Here is a 17,536-nt window from a genome sequence, read left to right as displayed (position 1 = left end):
AAAATCTCAGTCAATATATTTGCCTCTATCGATGCGATATCTTTTTTCAAATATTTTTTCCACTCATGTGGCATAATGTTGGGTAAAAAATCTAGAGATTCCTTTGTTGAATTTTTGTTAGATTGTGATATGAATTAAAAATTTTAAAAAGCGTATATATTGTGAAAGAAAAAAATTATATAAAAAACCAACTTATATTTTATTCATTTTTTTTTTTTTTACCTCTACAAGTTTGTTCTTGAATTCTTGATCCAAAACACAACCTCAATAATTCACAGGTATTAGAACTCACTGTAGAGAAATGAGAAAATTCTGGGTGATTTGGTACAAAATTGGCATCAATTTTCTTCTATTGACAGCAAGGCAAGACTAACCAGAAAATGAGAGAGATATTCAGGTGTAGCATTAATAATTTATTTCTTATATATATTATTACTATATGGTTGACTATTAGTTCCAAAGCATCCGTTTTTGTAAGTTAGCCAATTGACATATTTATTTATTGCCGTAAAAAAGGTGGATTACAAAAAATTAAGGTTTTAGAGACTAAAAATTAGGGATAAAATTATTTTTTACTAAAAAATTTTGTTGCGAAAAATGTCGTTATTATATTCTTAGTAACAAAAATTGAACATTAATGATGAATTACTGTCCTTTTGGGATCAAATTTTTTATCTCAAAAAATAAACCATTTCGAGACCAAATTATTTTGTCCTTAAAAGTCTATTTATTAGTGACAGTTTCCAAAATTTTATCGCTAAAAGCCTTATTTTTGACTTTTTGGGACGACCTTTTAGCGACTATCTTCATGACGATGGAAATTGGTTTCTAAATATTTTTTGTAACAAAATTTTCACTTTTAGAGATCAAAACATTAATCTCTAAAACTCTTATATGTTGTAGTGGTGAAAGTTTAGATTTGGGGTGGGGGGTGGTTTAGTTTAAAATCTTTAATATTAAGATTTTATAAGATAAAAAATATATAATATTTTTATAATAGTTCGGATTCCTCAACATTTTTACAGAGAAATTTCGACATAGAGAAATTTCAACAAAAAGAAATTTCAAATTTTCAAAAGAAATTTTTATCTCGTCATAGAAAAATTTGTTACAAAGAAATTTAAAATTTCTCTATAACAAGTTAAAATTTCTTTAATAATATTATTAAGGTATCTTAACTAATAGAAAAAAATATATTGAACCTGTCCTATCAAAAGTTAGAGAGATATTTCATTAATTTTATTTTTTTTTATTTATTTATTTTTTTTTTAACCTGATACAAAACAAAGCAAGGAATAAATATGCTCCATGTTAATAAATTTTATTGACTAAATCTTTATGGATGAAGTTTTGAATTAGGAGTTTTATATATATATATATATATATATAAATTGTCTTATTCTCTACCGTCATTAATGACTCGAATGTCCTCATTAAAATTATTGTCAAAAAATATCTTTACTATTAAGATTTTATAAAATAAAAACTATATAATATTTTTATAATAATTTGGATTCCTCAACATTTTCATTGAGAAATTTTAGCATAAAAAAATTTTAACAAAGAGAAATTTTAGTTCTTTAAAGAAAAAATTTAGCTCGTCACAAAAAAATTTGTCATAGAGAAATTTTGAAATTTCTCTATGACAAGTTAAAATTTGTCTAAAAATATTATTAAGGGATTTTAACTAATAAGAAAAAATATATTGAACCTCTCCTACTATCAAAAGTTAGAAAGAGATATTTCATTAATTTTTTTTTGTTTTTTTTTTTAATATTTCATCTGATACAAAACAAAGCAAGGAATAAATTTGTTCCATGTTAATAAATTTTATTGACTAAATCTTTATGGATGAAGTTTTGAATTAGGAGTGTTTTTATTATTATTATTTTTTTTTAAATTGTCTTAGTCTCTATCGTCATTAATGACTCGAATGTCCTCACTAAAATTATTGTCAAAAAATATTTTTACCCAAAAAAAAATTTATGTAAAAATTATGAATATTTTTGTAACTAGTCTAATTTTTAATTTTTTGAGGGGAAAAAAAGAAAAAAACAGAAAATAGATTTTAAAAAACGCCAAACAAGGTAAATGTTTGTGGGAACTTATAACTCGCTACATATATAAGAATATCTACATGGGTGGTTTAGCTGAATTGCCCTTTTAATAATTTATAATCACAATCTAAACCAGTACTTCCTCATCTTCATGATAATCATTTCATTTTACCTTATTTAATCTACTTGTATTGTTTAAGTTATAGGCAGATTTACAACGAATGGTCTAACACAAGATCACAAAAAAAAAAAAAAAAAAAAAAAAAAAAAAAAAAAAAAAAAAAAAAGCCCATAAAAGACTTTTTCAAGATGCATCAAACAAAATCAAAACCTCTTTAAGAATGTCATCATGAGATTGAGCTTTTTACATAAATTTAAAAGATTAAAAAAAAAAATGAAAAAAGAAGAACCAAAAAAAGAACAAGGTTTGTGATTAAGATACCTGCAAGGTGCAGTTGTGCATGACTACTTCAATATTTTCTGTACTAATTCTCTTTCTAGCATGCATAGGTTTTCCAAAGTCTAAGTTGATAACTACATGTTGATGTTAGCATCCTAGAACTGGTCTTCCTGGCCATGTCTAAGCCCTCATTCTTGTTGCCTGAGTCCAAGATATCTCACCTATAAATATCACCCGAAAAACATACAACAGATCATAATCACTACTTTTATTACTACCAAAAGAGTTATGGGTTCTCGCAGCTTCTCTCTCCTTGCCAGCTTTCCCTTGCTTTCTCTTGCAACAACAGCTTTCTCGTCAACACTTTCACCTTATTACTACTACAAAACATGTCCCCAAGCTTTACCCACCATCAGAAGAGTTGTGGAGGATGCTGTAAGGCAAGAGCGCCGCATGGGCGCTTCTTTGCTCCGCCTACACTTCCACGATTGTTTCGTTCAAGTATGACTATCCAACTCTTTTCTTTTCAAGATTTTGTTCAGTTGCTTTTTTTTTTTTTTTTGAGCAAAATAAAAATTTCATTCAACACATAAAATAAATAATTTAATTACTTTTTTTTTTTTGCGTTGTTACCTTTTTTTATTTTTTGATCAGCAAAGAAAAATTCCATTAACAGCATGAAATTAAAGATACAGAAAGATGACATGCATCGAGAGAGATTCGGAAAGTACAAAATACCCCTACTACTGCTACTCACATCCCTACAATCAACTCCTTGGCCTCACAATTTTATTTTTTTTTTAACAAAAAAAAGTTAAGAAGAACTTAACTAAAAAATAAAATACATGAATCCCCACAAAATCAGCCCACAAAACACAAAGCCAAAGCCAAAACTCCACACCAAATCCAAGCTGCTTCACTATTTTTGAAACTAAAACTATTCACCTAGGCTGCTACAACTCCCAACATGTCACGACCCAAACCCGGCCCTATGGGTTTAGCACCGTAACCGGCCAGTAATCCAAGATTACCGAAGGCCTGCAGAACAGTAACACAGTAAAACAGAGTACAGGGCCTGGCGGAAGCCAATACAGTAAATAAATAATGTCCATTGAGCTGTGACAGTCTGTATGCCAAAAAGATTTTTCATGCATTCACATATACAAGCAGTACAGTCTATACAAAATTTACAGTTACACAGTATAGGGACCTAATCCCTTGGTAACAGTACAGTTAGCAGCTGACAGTCTATACAGTAGTCCAACAGTGTGGGGACAGACGGGGGAAAAATAAAACACCCCAAAGCCATAGCATGGCAACTCGGAACCTCGCGGTGAGGCACAAAGGCTGGCTTGACAAAACTGGAGTCTAACCCGCGCTCCTAGCTCCGGTCTGGTAGCTGAGCACCTACATATATATATAAACAGTGAGCTAAAGCCCAGTGAATAACATAATGCGTAAAGAGGTTAAGAATGAAATGTCCTTACAGTAATGAAAACAGTTCATTAAACAATACTTCAGTCTTTCAGTCAGAACAGTTATTCAGTCATATGTGGTACATCCACTAGCATAGCAGAAAACAGTAGGTCTTAAAGACCAAACAGTAATGATGGCCATCAGTCAGTAAACAGTAGTGGTTCCGCGAGGGAACCGATAGAGATCTCTGTAACAGTAGCAGTAACAGTATACAACAGTTCCTAAGGATGCCACAATACATTTCGGAATATAGGACATACATTCAACAATTAACAATAAGTACTTCAGAAAACAGTTTCGTTAAACAGTCAGAAAACATTCTCAGTTGAACATATCTTTACACAATTGTTACTCACAGTGTTCGGGCTACGGTGTGCTAGAGCGTGTCTCCCCAGTCGCCAACCCTACACAGTTCACAGGTTGAACACACACTAAGCTACACAGTTGGGAAATATCATAATTTAATCCCTAATGCCTCGGTGTGTTCTACATCTATATCCTCAACAATATGCCTTAAACTAGGCCTAAGAATGCCTAGAATGGGATGAGGATGCAAAGATGTGATCAGAAAACAGTTTCGGAATTTTCAGAAAAACAGATTCCCGCTCGTGCGCAGGTTTACCCGCTCGAGCGGACATGCAACAAAGGTACACGCTCGAGCGTTAACTTTCCCGCTCGAGCGTACTGTAAAAGTACTGGATGGATGAAATCTCCGCTCAACGGACGCTCGACGCCCGCTCGAGCTTGAGACACATGACTCCGCTGGAGCGCCCAATCCTCCGCTCGAGCGGACTGTAAAACAGTGCAGAGATACTGGATGCTCGGATTCCACGCTCGAGCGGAACTTCCCCTGCTCGAGCGGAAATGCAAAATCTGGGAATTCCAGATTGCACCTCCAAGCCAAAACCCAGGTTCAAAAGCATCAAAACCGATCCTCTTGGGCTGAATTTCCAGAAAACACTTGTAAACATATAGAATAACACGGTTCAAAGCTCAATTTTGAGAAATCAAAGCCCAAGGGTGTTTAATTCAAACTCAATTTCAAACCAATTTCATGAACAATATGAACATGCAAACATGCATGAATTCAAATCATTTTGAAGCTCCAATTTGATGTTCTAAGGAGCCACTTGATCCCAAAACAAGTTGAAAACATGGACCATTACAAAATTATGAACATGTATGCACCATTTTACCATGAATTCAACTCGAAAACTCATTAATTCAAACATGCATGCATGAAGTGAGCTTCAATTCACCATTAATGAACCAATTCATGACTTAGCTCTACAATTAGACATGAACCATGCAAGAACAACTCAAAGACACAATTAAGAAGCTGAATGATCTACCTTAGGTGTAGAATTAGGAGTGAGGGAGCTCAAATATGCAAATACATTTCAATTTCCTTCAAGTCTCTCAAGCCAATTCACAAACATGAACTCAATTCTCTCTTAAAGCTCTCACCTCTCTCTCTACTCGGTGGAACTCAAGGAAAAGGCTGATCAAATGTTGCTCCTAAGTGAAATCAAGTCTCAAGAAGGTCCAAGTAGTGGGCCACTAGAGTGGCATTTGTGTAATTACGGCAACCATTGCAACTTAACTCATTTTAATCTAATTTAATCATACCTAATCAGTTTTTTGATAATTACACCATAAAATCACATAAATTATGATGATCATAAAACATCAATCAATTCCCGATTCGGTCGCCGATAAGGCGTTCAATTAGCAGTTTAAACACTAAAACACGAACAGATCAAATAATCAATCAAACAGATAGAATACAAATTAACACACATACTCAGTCAATTCAGTTCCAGTTTTTCAGTCAGTCAGTTCGGTACTTTAATCAGTTCAGTTATTAGTCATAATCAGTTCAGTTATACGCCATAATCAGTTCAGTTTAACGGTAATCAGTGTTTATCGGTTAGCAGTGGTGAGGGTTATTACAGTCTCCCCTCCTTATAAAGAGTTTAGTCCTCTAAACTCGAGTTACCTTCGTTCCGGAAGAAAACAGGATTCAGTGGAAATAGTTTAGGATATCTTTTAGCCATGTCATCTTCCCTTTCCCAAGTGGCATACACACCACCATGGTTCTGCCAGTCAACTTTCACTAGCGGGATCTCTTTGTTTCTCAGTTTCTTGATCCGTCTGTTTACAATCTGTATAGGCCGTTCCTCGTAAGTGTAGTCATCACTCAACACTACCCGAGTAGGCTCAATTACATGGAAGGGATCCCGGAGATAATCTCTTAACATCGAAATGTGGAAAACATTATGCATGTGCTCCATTTTAGGAGGGAGCTCAACTTGATACGCCACCGGATTAATTTTCTCAATAATCTCATACGGTCCGACGTATCTCGGTGCTAACTTGCCCTTGACTCCAAAACAAGTCTGGCCTTTCATCGGTGTCACTTTCACAAATACGTGATCACCCACTTCATACTCTCTGTCTCGTCTTCTGACATCAGCATAACTTTTCTGTCGGCTCTGTGCAGTTTTCATTCTCTGTTGTATCAGTTTCACTTTCTCAGTCGTTTCATAAACAATCTCGGGCCCAAGCAAAGGCCCGTCTCCAACTTCTGCCCAGCAAATCGGAGATCTACATTTTCTGCCATACAATGCCTCGAAAGGCGCCATACCAATACTCGAATGGTAGCTGTTGTTGTAGGCGAATTCAACTAATGGCAGATGACTTTCCCAATCTCCCTGAAAATCAAGGACACACATTCTCAGTAAATCTTCCAGAGTTTGGATGGTCCTTTCTGACTGTCCATCTGTCTGAGGATGATAGGCACTACTCAGCCTCAATTCAGTACCCAATGCAGTCTGTAGACTTTGCCAAAATCTCGATGTAAACTTCGAATCCTTGTCAGAAACAATAGACACAGGCACTCCATGCAGTCTCACAATTTCATCAATATAGATAACAGCCAGTTTGTCCGCATTATGGATTGTCTTGAGAGGTAAGAAGTGAGCAGATTTGGTTAGTCTATCAACAATAACCCAAATTGAATCCATACCTTTTCTGGAGCGAGGTAACCCAACGATAAAGTCCATCGTGATATGCTCCCATTTCCACTCTGGTATGGGTAGGGGTTGCAATAACCCGGCAGGTTGTTGATGTTCAGCTTTGACTTGTTGGCAATGAAGACATTTGGACACAAAGTCGGCAATTTCTTTCTTCATTCCCGGCCACCAGAAATTCTGTTTCAGATCTTGGTACATTTTCGTATTCCCCAGGTGGATAGACAATTTTGAATTGTGGCCCTCTTGCAGAACTCTTCTTTTCAGTTCAGTATCATTCGGTACACACAGTCTTTCTTGAAATTTCAGTACATTGTTCTCGAATTTGAAATCCGGTCTCGGCTTAGACTCTTTTTCTTCGATGATCTTTTTCAAGAAGTCATCCTGTTGCTGTTTCTCTTTAATTTCTTCTATCAAGGCTGGTTGAGCAGAAATAGCGGCTAGCGTTCCACCTTGTTCTCTCAAAATAACTTCAATTTCAAATTTTTGAAGGTCACCAAGCAGCTCTTTCTGTCCGGTGAGCAAACAAGCTAAGTTGGCAATTGACTTTCGGCTAAATGCATCGGCAACAGTATTGGCTTTTCCCGGATGATACAGAATCTGTAGGTCGTAGTCTTTGATCAGTTCTAGCCATCTGCGCTGTCTCATATTTAGTTCCTTCTGTGTGAAGAAATATTTTAAGCTCTTGTGGTCGGTGTATACTTCACATGTCACCCCGTACAGATAGTGACGCCAAATTTTCAGTGCAAATACTACGGCAGCAAGTTCCAGATCATGGGTCGGGTAGTTCTTTTCGTGCGGTCTCAACTGTCGGAAAGCATAAGCAATAACTCTCCCATTCTGCATTAACACACACCCTAAACCCTTATGAGAAGCGTCACTAAATACAGTATAACCATCCGTACCTGAAGGTAAGGTAAGAACCGGTGCAGTCACTAATCGAGTTTTCAACTCCTGGAAAGCAGATTCTCTTTGGTCAGTCCAGTCAAATGATATCCCCTTTTGAGTCAGTTGAGTCAACGGTAAAGCAATTTTGGAGAAATCTCTGACAAATCTTCTGTAATATCCAGCCAATCCCAAAAAGCTTCGGACTTCAGTCACGTTTGTTGGTCTAGGCCAGTTCACTACAGCTTCAATTTTCTGTGGATCAACAGAAATTCCATTTTTGCTAACAACATGCCCCAAAAACATAACATGGTCAAGCCAAAATTCACATTTAGACAGTTTAGCATACAGTTTCTGTTCTCTTAGGGTCTGCAGGGTAAGTCTCAGATGATGTTCATGTTGTTCTATACTCTTGGAGTAAATCAATATGTCATCAATAAATACTACAATGAAGTCATCAAGGTATGGTTTAAAAATTCTATTCATGAGGTCCATAAATGGAGCTGGTGCATTCGTGACTCCGAAAGGCATAACTAAAAATTCATAATGGCCATACCTCGTTCTAAAAGCAGTTTTATCAATGTCTTCCGGTTTAACCTTCAGTTGATGATACCCCGATCTGAGATCAATCTTAGAAAACACTTGTGCACCCTGTAACTGATCAAATAAATCATCAATGCGCGGTAATGGGTATTTATTTTTCACAGTTACCTTGTTCAATTCACGGTAATCAATGCACAGTCTCAGCGAGCCATCTTTCTTCTTTACAAACAAAACCGGTGCACCCCATGGCGAAGTACTGGGCCTGATAAACTTCTTGTCTAGCAGTTCTTGCAATTGCACTTTCAGCTCCTTCAGTTCAGTTGGGGCCATTCTGTAAGGAGCTTTCGATATCGGCTATGTACCCGGAATCACATCGACGGTAAATTCAATCTCCCTATCAATCAAATTCCCTGGCAGATCATCTGGAAATATATCTGGGAATTCCCTGACTATAGGAATACAATTCACATCAGTTTTAACACTATCATCAGTAGACACAGTCAACACAGAACACAGATATCCTTTACACCCCTTTCTAAGTAATTTAACGGCTTTCACTGACGAAATCAAATACGGAGGAGGTACTACTCCACTCCCATTAAACACAAATTCAGGCAAACTAGGTGGGCGGAAAACAACTTGCTTGGTCACACAATCAATAGTGGCATGATATTTTTGTAACCAATCCATCCCCAATATTACATCAAAATGATCAATGTTCAATGGTAGTAAATCAATAAACAGATGCATATCCCCAACAATGATTTCACATGTGGGGTACATATAAGCACATGTCATGGATCCTCCTACGGGTGATGATACGGCTAATAGATAGTTCATGGGTTCTAAGGGTCTATTCAATTTCCGTGAGAAAGCATGCGATACATAAGAATGTGTAGACCCCGAATCAATCAATACATATGCATTTTGTGTACAAATAGAGAGGATACCTGACACAACGGTTTCAGTATTTTGCACGTCTCCCGGTACTAGGGCGAATACTCGGCCCTGCCTCATGGGCTCCTTCCCGGTAGCTTTGGGGTTAGGCTTTGGTGCTACAGTTGACGCTGCTGCGCTTGGCGTAGCGTTGCTACTAACTTGCGAAGCAGAGGGACAGTCTCTAACCATGTGGCCCACTTTGCCACATCTGTAACAGGCTCCGGATATTTTGTGACAAACCCCTTTGTGCTTGTTGCCACATACAGAGCAGGGTGGAATGAACCCACTCCCTTGACTGGGGTTAGTTGTAGACCCCGTATTCTGTTTCTTGTTGGCCGGGTTGTGCTTGCCTTTCTTGAATTTAAAACCCTGCCTCTTACTACGCCATTCCGACGTTGGTGTTTCAGTTTTCAGTGCTTCAATGTTTGACTCGGCCATCAATGCCCGGTCGAGAACACCCACAAAAGTCGGTAGTTTCAAAACATTTATTCGGTCAAGTATTACAACATTAAGGCCACCCTCAAATTTTTTGGCCTTCTTATAGTCAGTGTCCACCATGTGTGGTGCATATCTGGCAAGTTCAGTAAATTTTGTTTCATATTCCGCAACGGACATCGTACCCTGTCTCAGTTGTTCGAATTCAGTCACTTTCCTATCCCTGACACACTGTGGGAAGTACTTTTCAAAAAAGGACTCCTTGAACAGAGCCCGAGTCATAACAGTATTTGTATCGCGGATCAACATCCACCACTTTCTAGCTTCTTCCTGTAGGGTGAAGGTAGCTAACAATACTTTATTCGCTTCGGAGCACGGAAACACTTCAAATAGTTTTGTTGTTTCCAGAACCCAAGCTTCAGCTTTTAACGGTTCAAGGCCTCCCTGAAAGGATGGCGGTTTCATTTTGCTGAACTTCTGGGTCAGAGCAATAATATCCCCATCATTCATATTCACATTAGGTTCCGGCTGTACCGGAGGAGGAGGTGGGGGGCTGTTGGTTCTGTTGTTGTTCAAGTCTAGCAGTTATCAGTTCCATCATTCTTTCCATTCTTTCCATTCTTGCCTCGGTAGAGGAGGATTCAGGTTCATTTGCATTGTCCATTTCACTATAAGCAGTTATAACAGTTTTAAACATAAGCAGTCATTTGTTTCACAGTTTAACACATTAGCAGATATTCAGTTATAACATAACCACACGCTTTTCAAGGTCATGAAATGCCCTAATCACTTTTCTAGGACACCCTATAGCTCATTTGGACACGTGTGTGCGGTATGACTCGTGGTTAAGTATCGCTCTGATACCACTCTGTCACGACCCAAACCAGGCCCAATGGGTTTAGCACCGTAACCGGCCAGTAATCCAAGATTACCGAAGGCCTGCAGAACAGTAACACAGTAAAACAGAGTACAGGGCCTGGCGGAAGCCAATACAGTAAATAAATAATGTCCATTGAGCTGTGACAGTCTGTATGCCAAAAAGATTTTTCATGCATTCACATATACAAGCAGTACAGTCTATACAAAATTTACAGTTACACAGTATAGGGACCTAATCCCTTGGTAACAGTACAGTTAGAAGCTGACAGTCTATACAGTAGTCGAACAGTGTGGGGACAGACGGGGGAAAAATAAAACACCCCAAAGCCATAGCATGGCAACTCGGAACCTCGCGGTGAGGCACAAAGGCTGTCTTGACAAAACTGGAGTCTAACCCGCGCTCCTAGCTTCGATCTGGTGGCTGAGCACCTACATATATATATATAAACAGTGAGCTAAAGCCCAGTGAATAACATAATGCGTAAAGAGGTTAAGAATGAAATGTCCTTACAGTAATGAAAACAGTTCATTAAACAATACTTCAGTCTTTCAGTCAGAACAGTTATTCAGTCATATGTGGTACATCCACTAGCATAGCAGAAAACAGTAGGTCTTAAAGACCAAACAGTAATGATGGCCATCAGTCAGTAAACAGTAGTGGTTCCGCGAGGGAACCGACAGAGATCTCTGTAACAGTAGCAGTAACAGTATACAACAGTTCCTAAGGATGCCACAATACATTTCGGAATATAGGACATACATTCAACAATTAACAATAAGTACTTCAGAAAACAGTTTCGTTAAACAGTCAGAAAACATTCTCAGTTGAACATATCTTTACACAATTGTTACTCACAGTGTTCGGGCTACGGTGTGCTAGAGCGTGTCTCCCCAGTCGCCAACCCTACACAGTTCACAGGTTGAACACACACTAAGCTACACAGTTGGGAAATATCATAATTTAATCCCTAATGCCTCGGTGTGTTCTACATCTATATCCTCAACAATATGCCTTAAACTAGGCCTAAGAATGCCTAGAATGGGATGAGGATGCAAAGATGTGATCAGAAAACAGTTTCGGAATTTTCAGAAAAACAGATTCCCGCTCGTGCGCAGGTTTACCCGCTCGAGCGGACATGCAACAAAGGTACACGCTCGAGCGTTAACTTTCCCGCTCGAGCGTACTGTAAAAGTACTGGATGGATGAAATCTCCGCTCAACGGACGCTCGACGCCCGCTCGAGCTTGAGACACATGACTCCGCTGGAGCGCCCAATCCTCCGCTCGAGCGGACTGTAAAACAGTGCAGAGATACTGGATGCTCGGATTCCACGCTCGAGCGGAACTTCCCCTGCTCGAGCGGAAATGCAAAATCTGGGAATTCCAGATTGCACCTCCAAGCCAAAACCCAGGTTCAAAAGCATCAAAACCGATCCTCTTGGGCTGAATTTCCAGAAAACACTTGTAAACATATAGAATAACACGGTTCAAAGCTCAATTTTGAGAAATCAAAGCCCAAGGGTGTTTAATTCAAACTCAATTTCAAACCAATTTCATGAACAATATGAACATGCAAACATGCATGAATTCAAATCATTTTGAAGCTCCAATTTGATGTTCTAAGGAGCCACTTGATCCCAAAACAAGTTGAAAACATGGACCATTACAAAATTATGAACATGTATGCACCATTTTACCATGAATTCAACTCGAAAACTCATTAATTCAAACATGCATGCATGAAGTGAGCTTCAATTCACCATTAATGAACCAATTCATGACTTAGCTCTACAATTAGACATGAACCATGCAAGAACAACTCAAAGACACAATTAAGAAGCTGAATGATCTACCTTAGGTGTAGAATTAGGAGTGAGGGAGCTCAAATATGCAAATACATTTCAATTTCCTTCAAGTCTCTCAAGCCAATTCACAAACATGAACTCAATTCTCTCTTAAAGCTCTCACCTCTCTCTCTACTCGGTGGAACTCAAGGAAAAGGCTGATCAAATGTTGCTCCTAAGTGAAATCAAGTCTCAAGAAGGTCCAAGTAGTGGGCCACTAGAGTGGCATTTGTGTAATTACGGCAACCATTGCAACTTAACTCATTTTAATCTAATTTAATCATACCTAATCAGTTTTTTGATAATTACACCATAAAATCACATAAATTATGATGATCATAAAACATCAATCAATTCCCGATTCGGTCGCCGATAAGGCGTTCAATTAGCAGTTTAAACACTAAAACACGAACAGATCAAATAATCAATCAAACAGATAGAATACAAATTAACACACATACTCAGTCAATTCAGTTCCAGTTTTTCAGTCAGTCAGTTCGGTACTTTAATCAGTTCAGTTATTAGTCATAATCAGTTCAGTTATACGCCATAATCAGTTCAGTTTAACGGTAATCAGTGTTTATCGGTTAGCAGTGGTGAGGGTTATTACAGTCTCCCCTCCTTATAAAGAGTTTAGTCCTCTAAACTCGAGTTACCTTCGTTCCGGAAGAAAACAGGATTCAGTGGAAATAGTTTAGGATATCTTTTAGCCATGTCATCTTCCCTTTCCCAAGTGGCATACACACCACCATGGTTCTGCCAGTCAACTTTCACTAGCGGGATCTCTTTGTTTCTCAGTTTCTTGATCCGTCTGTTTACAATCTGTATAGGCCGTTCCTCGTAAGTGTAGTCATCACTCAACACTACCCGAGTAGGCTCAATTACATGGAAGGGATCCCGGAGATAATCTCTTAACATCGAAATGTGGAAAACATTATGCATGTGCTCCATTTTAGGAGGGAGCTCAACTTGATACGCCACCGGATTAATTTTCTCAATAATCTCATACGGTCCGACGTATCTCGGTGCTAACTTGCCCTTGACTCCAAAACAAGTCTGGCCTTTCATCGGTGTCACTTTCACAAATACGTGATCACCCACTTCATACTCTCTGTCTCGTCTTCTGACATCAGCATAACTTTTCTGTCGGCTCTGTGCAGTTTTCATTCTCTGTTGTATCAGTTTCACTTTCTCAGTCGTTTCATAAACAATCTCGGGCCCAAGCAAAGGCCCGTCTCCAACTTCTGCCCAGCAAATCGGAGATCTACATTTTCTGCCATACAATGCCTCGAAAGGCGCCATACCAATACTCGAATGGTAGCTGTTGTTGTAGGCGAATTCAACTAATGGCAGATGACTTTCCCAATCTCCCTGAAAATCAAGGACACACATTCTCAGTAAATCTTCCAGAGTTTGGATGGTCCTTTCTGACTGTCCATCTGTCTGAGGATGATAGGCACTACTCAGCCTCAATTCAGTACCCAATGCAGTCTGTAGACTTTGCCAAAATCTCGATGTAAACTTCGAATCCTTGTCAGAAACAATAGACACAAGCACTCCATGCAGTCTCACAATTTCATCAATATAGATAACAGCCAGTTTGTCCGCATTATGGATTGTCTTGAGAGGTAAGAAGTGAGCAGATTTGGTTAGTCTATCAACAATAACCCAAATTGAATCCATACCTTTTCTGGAGCGAGGTAACCCAACGATAAAGTCCATCGTGATATGCTCCCATTTCCACTCTGGTATGGGTAGGGGTTGCAATAACCCGGCAGGTTGTTGATGTTCAGCTTTGACTTGTTGGCAATGAAGACATTTGGACACAAAGTCGGCAATTTCTTTCTTCATTCCCGGCCACCAGAAATTCTGTTTCAGATCTTGGTACATTTTCGTATTCCCCAGGTGGATAGACAATTTTGAATTGTGGCCCTCTTGCAGAACTCTTCTTTTCAGTTCAGTATCATTCGGTACACACAGTCTTTCTTGAAATTTCAGTACATTGTTCTCGAATTTGAAATCCGGTCTCGGCTTAGACTCTTTTTCTTCGATGATCTTTTTCAAGAAGTCATCCTGTTGCTGTTTCTCTTTAATTTCTTCTATCAAGGCTGGTTGAGCAGAAATAGCGGCTAGCGTTCCACCTTGTTCTCTCAAAATAACTTCAATTTCAAATTTTTCAAGGTCACCAAGCAGCTCTTTCTGTCCGGTGAGCAAACAAGCTAAGTTGGCAATTGACTTTCGGCTAAATGCATCGGCAACAGTATTGGCTTTTCCCGGATGATACAGAATCTGTAGGTCGTAGTCTTTGATCAGTTCTAGCCATCTGCGCTGTCTCATATTTAGTTCCTTCTGTGTGAAGAAATATTTTAAGCTCTTGTGGTCGGTGTATACTTCACATGTCACCCCGTACAGATAGTGACGCCAAATTTTCAGTGCAAATACTACGGCAGCAAGTTCCAGATCATGGGTCGGGTAGTTCTTTTCGTGCGGTCTCAACTGTCGGAAAGCATAAGCAATAACTCTCCCATTCTGCATTAACACACACCCTAAACCCTTATGAGAAGCGTCACTAAATACAGTATAACCATCCGTACCTGAAGGTAAGGTAAGAACCGGTGCAGTCACTAATCGAGTTTTCAACTCCTGGAAAGCAGATTCTCTTTGGTCAGTCCAGTCAAATGATATCCCCTTTTGAGTCAGTTGAGTCAACGGTAAAGCAATTTTGGAGAAATCTCTGACAAATCTTCTGTAATATCCAGCCAATCCCAAAAAGCTTCGGACTTCAGTCACGTTTGTTGGTCTAGGCCAGTTCACTACAGCTTCAATTTTCTGTGGATCAACAGAAATTCCATTTTTGCTAACAACATGCCCCAAAAACATAACATGGTCAAGCCAAAATTCACATTTAGACAGTTTAGCATACAGTTTCTGTTCTCTTAGGGTCTGCAGGGTAAGTCTCAGATGATGTTCATGTTGTTCTATACTCTTGGAGTAAATCAATATGTCATCAATAAATACTACAATGAAGTCATCAAGGTATGGTTTAAAAATTCTATTCATGAGGTCCATAAATGGAGCTGGTGCATTCGTGACTCCGAAAGGCATAACTAAAAATTCATAATGGCCATACCTCGTTCTAAAAGCAGTTTTATCAATGTCTTCCGGTTTAACCTTCAGTTGATGATACCCCGATCTGAGATCAATCTTAGAAAACACTTGTGCACCCTGTAACTGATCAAATAAATCATCAATGCGCGGTAATGGGTATTTATTTTTCACAGTTACCTTGTTCAATTCACGGTAATCAATGCACAGTCTCAGCGAGCCATCTTTCTTCTTTACAAACAAAACCGGTGCACCCCATGGCGAAGTACTGGGCCTGATAAACTTCTTGTCTAGCAGTTCTTGCAATTGCACTTTCAGCTCCTTCAGTTCAGTTGGGGCCATTCTGTAAGGAGCTTTCGATATCGGCTATGTACCCGGAATCACATCGACGGTAAATTCAATCTCCCTATCAATCAAATTCCCTGGCAGATCATCTGGAAATATATCTGGGAATTCCCTGACTATAGGAATACAATTCACATCAGTTTTAACACTATCATCAGTAGACACAGTCAACACAGAACACAGATATCCTTTACACCCCTTTCTAAGTAATTTAACGGCTTTCACTGACGAAATCAAATACGGAGGAGGTACTACTCCACTCCCATTAAACACAAATTCAGGCAAACTAGGTGGGCGGAAAACAACTTGCTTGGTCACACAATCAATAGTGGCATGATATTTTTGTAACCAATCCATCCCCAATATTACATCAAAATGATCAATGTTCAATGGTAGTAAATCAATAAACAGATGCATATCCCCAACAATGATTTCACATGTGGGGTACATATAAGCACATGTCATGGATCCTCCTACGGGTGATGATACGGCTAATAGATAGTTCATGGGTTCTAAGGGTCTATTCAATTTCCGTGAGAAAGCATGCGATACATAAGAATGTGTAGACCCCGAATCAATCAATACATATGCATTTTGTGTACAAATAGAGAGGATACCTGACACAACGGTTTCAGTATTTTGCACGTCTCCCGGTACTAGGGCGAATACTCGGCCCTGCCTCATGGGCTCCTTCCCGGTAGCTTTGGGGTTAGGCTTTGGTGCTACAGTTGACGCTGCTGCGCTTGGCGTAGCGTTGCTACTAACTTGCGAAGCAGAGGGACAGTCTCTAACCATGTGGCCCACTTTGCCACATCTGTAACAGGCTCCGGATATTTTGTGACAAACCCCTTTGTGCTTGTTGCCACATACAGAGCAGGGTGGAATGAACCCACTCCCTTGACTGGGGTTAGTTGTAGACCCCGTATTCTGTTTCTTGTTGGCCGGGTTGTGCTTGCCTTTCTTGAATTTAAAACCCTGCCTCTTACTACGCCATTCCGACGTTGGTGTTTCAGTTTTCAGTGCTTCAATGTTTGACTCGGCCATCAATGCCCGGTCGAGAACACCCACAAAAGTCGGTAGTTTCAAAACATTTATTCGGTCAAGTATTACAACATTAAGGCCACCCTCAAATTTTTTGGCCTTCTTATAGTCAGTGTCCACCATGTGTGGTGCATATCTGGCAAGTTCAGTAAATTTTGTTTCATATTCCGCAACGGACATCGTACCCTGTCTCAGTTGTTCGAATTCAGTCACTTTCCTATCCCTGACACACTGTGGGAAGTACTTTTCAAAAAAGGACTCCTTGAACAGAGCCCGAGTCATAACAGTATTTGTATCGCGGATCAACATCCACCACTTTCTAGCTTCTTCCTGTAGGGTGAAGGTAGCTAACAATACTTTATTCGCTTCGGAGCACGGAAACACTTCAAATAGTTTTGTTGTTTCCAGAACCCAAGCTTCAGCTTTTAACGGTTCAAGGCCTCCCTGAAAGGATGGCGGTTTCATTTTGCTGAACTTCTGGGTCAGAGCAATAATATCCCCATCATTCATATTCACATTAGGTTCCGGCTGTACCGGAGGAGGAGGTGGGGGGCTG

At 39.1% G+C, this 17,536-nt stretch overlaps 1 pseudogene; it reads left to right on the top strand.

Annotated features, from left to right (window-relative positions):
* The first annotated feature begins 2,745 nt into the window (after positions 1–2,745).
* The window catches only part of LOC145821294 (peroxidase 22.3-like), a 57,662-nt pseudogene continuing 42,871 nt past the window's right edge, over positions 2,746–17,536 (top strand).

This window comes from Camellia sinensis, chromosome 3, assembly GCF_055761805.1.
Source record: "Camellia sinensis isolate YWXY chromosome 3, ASM5576180v1, whole genome shotgun sequence".
Lineage (NCBI taxonomy): Eukaryota > Viridiplantae > Streptophyta > Magnoliopsida > Ericales > Theaceae > Camellia > Camellia sinensis.
This window is presented reverse-complemented; position numbering and strand designations above follow the sequence as displayed.